This window comes from Anolis sagrei, chromosome 5, assembly GCF_037176765.1.
Source record: "Anolis sagrei isolate rAnoSag1 chromosome 5, rAnoSag1.mat, whole genome shotgun sequence".
NCBI lineage: Eukaryota > Metazoa > Chordata > Lepidosauria > Squamata > Dactyloidae > Anolis > Anolis sagrei.
The window spans coordinates 101507523-101514644 of NC_090025.1; the positions used below are offsets into that span (position 1 = coordinate 101507523).

Below are 7122 nucleotides of genomic sequence, written 5' to 3' on the forward strand. Positions count from 1 at the left end.
TCTTTCTCACTGTCTTCTTTTTTTCTTATAGAGTTAAAATGTTTATTTTCGCCTGCTGTTTGTGTTGTTGTGATTCATTTTTGGTAGATATCATCTCATTTTTATTTTTCAGTTGATTTTAATGGATATGATACTTATGAATGTTTAAAAAAGGATTTGTTATTGACAAACCAATCTTGGCTCCTATTGATTACTGCATTGTAATCAGGATATCTGCAAACAGACTTCTATATAATCTGTTTTAATCTCTCTCCTGGTATTGAAGTCAGGCTGACAGGTCTGTAGTTTCCTGGATGCTCTTTTTTGCTTTTTTTTTTTTTTAAGAGCAACAATTTTAGCTCATCTCCAGTCATCTGGCACCTCACCTGTTCTCCGAGATTTCTCAGAAATGACAGCAAGTAGTTCTGCAAGTATGTCAGGAAGTTCCTTGAATACTCTGGGATGCGGTTTGTCTGGCCGTGCAAATTTGAACTCATTTAGTTGTGCTAGGTGATTCCTGATTAACTTTTTATCAGTCTTGATTTGCAATCTGGATTTTTAGTAAGGTCTCTGATGAAGCAAAATAGATACTGAGCAGCCCTGCCTTTTTGTTGAAATCAGAAGCATTTTATATTAAATTATTTTTATTAAAACAAATTAATACAAAACCAACATATAAACATACAGACTAACTAAATAACAAAAACAACCTTTAAAATATTTTTCTGGAATAAAAAACATATTACTATTAAATTCAATGCATCAGAAAGCATTAATTGCATTCAGTCTACAATGCATTACTTAATCTAAGGGCTTTACATTTTCTGTCTGATGGTTATTCTACACTCATTAAATGAAAATGAACCACTGATACACCCTTTTCCCACATAATAACACTCTTCTAGTCCAAAAAAATGAGTGATGGACATATCTCCATTTTTGCTGGAGGAACACAATTAAATCTGTTAGCACTTCATAATGCATGTTGAGCAGCGGTGCCATCATTTCCTTATTTGTTCTCTCTTAATCTGAAAATGTTTGCGGGGTGATGGACCCTTTTTGTTGTTTTTTGCTTGCCTAACCACTCTCAGGTCATTCCGAGCTTCAGCTTTGTTAACTTTACAGAGTACACTTGGGTGATTCCATTCTTTACACAAGTATTTTTTTTATTTTTCACTTCCTCTTTGAGTTTACTGTGTACCCACACTGGCTTTCTCAGATGTTTCCATTTTTCTTCTTCCAGGGAATTGTTTGTGTTTGTGGTTCCTTCTTCATAAAATCCTCTCCATGCCAGATTTCTTTTTCCTTTAGAATGTCTTGCATTGAAATTTTGCAGAGCTTGACAAAACCAGCTTTCTTGAAAGTGTTATCAAAGACCTCGACCCCACCCCTAATAAAAAGATGACATAGCTTGAACTCTGTGAGAATTGTAGTTTCCCAAGGAAGGAAGGCCAGATGATCTGGAAACAGCCTCAGTTCCCATGACTTCCTCCAAGCCTCCCAAGGATCAGCAGCAGCCCACACTCCATAGCCTCCAAGCCCTCGCACCCAGGCACACACCTCGGCTCAGCTGTTCAACCCTAGCCAGTCTGCTCCAGTTAATCTCCCCAGCTTCAGTGGAGATCGCCCAGCTGATCCTCTCTCTTCTTCCCAGCCAAGGGACAAGCGAGGTCACTACAATGTATCTAAAACACCTTCATTAACCAAACATCTGCTACTATGTATCTCTTTATGTTTCTTTTTTTATTCTTTACTCTGTGTGAATGTGCACATGAGTGAAGAGGATGAAATATAAACCAATAAAGCAAATGACTTTCCATCTCATACTCAGCCATGGAGAGATCCTCACTTTTCACCCCTTTCTTCCCTTTCTATGAGTCTATACCAAGCACTACATGAACTCTCTTTTGTATTTTTATCCAGGCTGAAACTGTGATTACAATCCCATCAACAAATATACATATTTGAGACTCTTTCTTTGTCTCTTGTCATGAAAAGATGTCTGGGACAACAACATCCATTGTGTTTTCCAGCAGGATCCAGTATCTGCATAATTCTGTCAGATCGGCTTTTAGACTTCTTTCCATATTCCAACACCACCCACCCAGGGGTTGGCACAGTCTCTGGAGGTCCTCCCTTCCCTGGATCACTTCCACCCGTCCATTGGAAGCCTCTGATTGGTCAGGAGGTGGGTCCAATCCAGTGATTGAAAGAGGTGGTGATGACAAAACGGAGGATCTCCTTCCAGCTGACGCGCACTGCCTTGGACCCACCTCCCAACCAATCAGAGGCCTGGAGAATATCAGCCAGCTTCTCGGCGTTGACCAATCAGGGAAAGGGAGTATTTCAGAATGGGAAAATGTTGGTGAGTGGAAATTTATGTGTATAAAAATGTCTGCTTATGATTATGCTTTTACACTTGTCCCATTTGCGCAATGTAATGACTCTTACCTCATAGGCCGAAGTAGAAGCCTGGGATGTTAGTGAGGCATTTTGGGAGTGTAAGCCAGGGAAGCAGACATCTTGAGAGGGTAAAGTTAGAAGAGGGGAGGAGCTGGAGGTATCCTAGGATTGGCTAGAACAGATGGGAGGAGCCAAGTCTTGGGAGGGAAAAAGTGACAGCTTCTAAGAAAGAGAAGGAGACGGAATTTGGGAATTGAAGAGAGGAGAGGTACTTCTGAGCCTCGGGTTTTTGACAGAGAGCGTTTGCGGCAGGCAAGGCTGCATTATTGGCCAGAAGGGTCAAGTAGCCTCCTGATTGCTTGTGGGTGTTAGCACAAGTGGTTTGCTCTCTGGGTAGAGTAGATTAGCTGTAGAGAACTCTGATTAGAGTGCGCTAATTGCTCTTAAAACAGACTGAGTAGGTTAGTCTGGGGAACTCACTGCTACTGCGTTATTGTAGAGTGAGGTATTTTGTCAGTAGATCAAGTCAAGTAACTTTCTAAAGGAACCATCAAGAATATTGTACCTTAGTAACAGGTTAAGCTTTTGTGCCTCATGAAAGAAGTCAGTTGTTTGTTTGTTATTATCAATAAATCTTTTCTCTATTCAACTTTTAAAGAAGCCTCAATTGTTATTTGTTCCTGTGGGAATAATTCAAGTTTCTTTAACATCCTAATATCTCAGTCATTTGTGAGAGCTAAGGGAGAGCTGAGTTGGCAGGGAAAAGGGTTACCTCAGAGGATCAATTTCAATATCCTAAGACAGCTTAGGTGGTGGCAGCAAATCCCAAAAATAGAAGAAGATTGAAGCAGTGTTCACTCTACCAGAGCACACACATTCCAGCAATATATATGTGTGTGTGTGTGTGTGTGAAACCCCGTGTAAAGATTCTTTTATACTGGTGGACAGGCGGTGAGATTAATCACAAGGCAGCGCTTAATTCCTTTATATTGGTCGCATCTGCAGGGTTGATCTATAATAGTATATAACAAGCCTGCTTTCTCTTCTGTTATATTGGTGTTAGCAGGTGAGATTTATAGTAGATGAATACCCCCTACCCCTTCTTTTGTTATACGCAAATTGAATAAAGCCTCTGTGGTTTGCCTTCAACCTGGTGAGATTCTCTGTTCCTGATTCCTGATTTGTGCCTTCCATGGTTAGTGAAGCTTGCCATGTGCCCCTCGGCTATCCACAGGACTTAGAAAAAAACTCCAAATTTTTGATTAGAATCAAATTCAAGATTGATGATCCCATTGTTCCTTGATTCACCTTTTTAAAAGGAAATTATCTGCAAGGCACATCAGGAATTTGACAGAGATCCTATGTTCACTAGGAAAGGGGAGATATGAACCATAGAATGCAGAGGAGAAGGGGGTCATGAAATAATCAGAAATGTTGAATCACCCAGACCACTGTTTCTATGATCCCTCAGGAATCATCAAACAAAAGCATGGATATGGAGGGAGCAAGTTTGTTTTCTGCTGCCCTGGAGACTAGGACGTGGAACAATGGCTTCAAACTACAAGAAAGGAGATTCCATCTGAACATTAGGAAGAACTTCCTGACTGTGAGAGCCGTTCAGCAGTGTAACTCTCTGCCCTGCAGTGTGGTGGAAGCTCCTTCTTTGGAGGCTTTTAAACAGAGGCTGTATGGCCGTCTGTCAGGGGTGCTTTGAATGCAATTTTCCTGCTCCTTGGCAGGGGGTTGGACTAGATGGCCCATGAGGTCTCTTCCAACTCTATGATTCTTTGTATCTATATAACAATATTAAGACATGGATATAACAATATTAAGATAGTATTATAGTTGAGTTCTCCAAGGCAAAAAAATGTTTCATGTTAGTCAGAATGTTTTCTGTTTTAGTTGTTATTTTATGCAATAAATCCTTTGTTTTTTTTATGAAAACGTACCTGCAGGCAGGCCTCCCTCAGGAGCAGGAGCAGCAACTATGTTGTGAGTTTGGACTGAGGCCCCTTCTACACTGCCATATAAAATCCACATTATCTACTTTGAACTGGATTATATGACACTGTCGACTAATATAATCTAGTTAAAAGCAGATGATGTGGATTATCTGCTATGATAATCTGGATTATATAGCATTGTAGAAGGAGCCTGAGCCTCACAATCAATTCCAAGCTTTCCCCTTGTAATTGTAAGGCCTTGATCATCAGAGAGCACAAAGGCAACCTTGGAAGATCCTCAGTTTTAATGTGAAACAAGTGAGAAACAATTCATCAAGAAGTCTAAATTATAGTAATTCTTCATAAAATTTTCATCTGTACATATGCCATCCATCCATCTGTTTATCAATGCTCAGAAAAAAGGTAATTCATATTCACACAGATAGAACAATATCAAAAAAATAACTACAGTATATACAACAACAACGTTTTTTCAACGGTCCATAGACCCATCCGTGAACAGTCATTTATAAATTCTCCCATCTTTTTACAACAATAAAAAGCAACAATATAACACAGTATAAACGGACACCGGTATAAAACATTATAAAAGTACTATATAAAACAAATAAGTAAGTAAATAATTTTGTTGATTAGCGCTTAGGCCATATCACAATAAGAAACAGAACAACACTCAAAGGAGTGTTCTCAGAGCAAAGGCTAGCCTGAATCTAATGCTTAAGCTAAAAACACATAGCTACCCAGGTACCCTAATCCCAATAATTAAAGTGTATAAAGCTAAGGTTACACCTATGCTTTTATATGCAGCAGAAGTATGGGGTTTAAGTTCCATTTCAGTAATGGAACAAGCACAAGCCCAGCACTTGAAAAGTATACTGCTGCAGTGAGAGCAGAACTGGAAATTTACACAATCAATGTACAGTCTAAACTTAGAGCGTACAATTACTGGTGTAAAATCAATGTAATGAAGCCTGATAGACTCCCAAAATTCTGCCTACTAGAACAGATAAAATCCCAACTATCGACCCCCTGGATTACACATCTGACAAATTATATAAGAAGTTGTGGGCTTCCTGTCTCCTGCGCCTGTTTATCAATGCTCAGAAAAAAGATAATTCATATTCACACAGATAGAACAATATCAAAAAAATAACTATAGTATATACAACAACTTGCTTTTTTACGGTCCATAAACCCATCTGTGAACAGTCATTTATAAATTCTCCTATCTGTTTACAACAACAAAAAGCAATAATATAACACAGTATAAAAGGACACCGGTATAAAACATTATAAAAGTACTATATAAAACAAATTGGCAAAAAATCTTGCCTATTAAAATGAAATGACATTAAAATACAAGGATAAAATTATTTCGCCAAAAGCGTCCCCATAAAAGTTACTATGTGGCATCTTCACCACCAAATATTATGGACGTCCATGTCTTCTTTTGTCCTCTTCTGGTAAGGCCGTGCTTCTTTTTAGAAATGTATAATCGGTCAGATTCCATTCTTAATCTTTCACCAAAAGCGTCCCCATAAAAGTTACCATATGGCATCTTCATCACCAAGTATTATGGACGTCCATGTCTTCTTTTGTCCTCTTCTGGTAAGGCAGTGATTTTTTTTAGAAATGTATAATCGGTCAGATTCCATTCTTAATCTTTGGAGTAAAGAAAAACTTCAGTGATACTTCAGCTTCTTTTTAAGTCGATTCTGTGTCCTGAGGAGAGATGTCACAATCGGATTTACAAAATCTTCTGTTTCCTCTTCTTCATTCTCTTTAAGTGCGGGATCAGACTGGTAAAGTAAAGCTAGCAGATAGGGTAATGTTTCCTCTTCACTGTTTTTCAGATCCAAATTGCTCTCTCCGAGTTACGATTTGTCCTGAAAAATAAATGTTTCGTTTGGCAAATAGCAGTGTTTTGTGTGTGCAGAGATTTCAATCTAATCTCCTCTTTTCCCTCACCTGAATTGAACTAATACTACAAAATAGTCAAGAAATCCAAGCACAGCAAGCTGAAGTTATGGGTTTCCAGATGTTATTGCTGGATTCCCTTTCAGATCAACCACAGGCAGGCAGGCCAGTCATCAATGGGGGCAGTGATTCAGTAATTCAACAAAACCTAAAAGCCCCTGTAGTGGATCATACCTTGTAGGCCGAAGCTGAAGCCTTTAGAGACAGTAAGCTGGCCTCCATCTTGGTGAGGGAAATACAAGGGAAGCCAGTTCAGCAGAGGGGAGGAGTTTAGCTGCCCCAGGATTGGCTAGGACAGATGGGAGGAGCTGAAGCTGTCAGTGTAAAAGGGAGGCAGGCAGCTTCTGGAAGAGAGAGAAGTGATTTAACATCAGACAGAGGGAGAAGGGATTTGAAGGGTCTAAGAGACAGAAGGGAATAGGATTTCAAGCTGAGGGAAGAGGGTAGTTCGAGAGTGAGTGGAAGATTTCCGGAGGGAGAGTGTTGGAAAGGCAGGTGTGGCTAGAGAGTGGCCTGGAGAGCCAAATAGCCGCCTGTGAACTGGTGTGATAGGAAACCACACTAGTTGTTATACACCCTATAGATCAGAATAGTCTAGGGCAGTGTTTCTCAACCTGGGGGTCGGGACCCCTGGGGGGGTCGTGAGGGGGTGTCAGAGGGGTCGCCGAAGACCATCAGAAAACACCATATTCTGCTGCTTGCCATAGATGCAGGCGAAACGTCAGGAGAGGATGCCTCTAGACCATGGCCATATAGCCTGAAAAAACCTACAACAACCCACTGTATTGTCTGTTGGTAT

General features: G+C 40.0%; 1 long non-coding RNA gene across 1 annotated transcript; it reads right to left on the reverse strand.

Moving 5' to 3' along the window:
• Positions 1-4611: 4611 nt before the first annotated feature.
• LOC137097180 (uncharacterized) lies at positions 4612-6571 on the reverse strand. Its single transcript, XR_010910026.1, has 2 exons — positions 6498-6571; positions 4612-6232 (listed from the first exon to the last, which is right to left on the reverse strand). It is a non-coding gene; the product is annotated as an uncharacterized lncRNA (long non-coding RNA).
• Between the last annotated feature and the right edge of the window lie 551 nt (positions 6572-7122).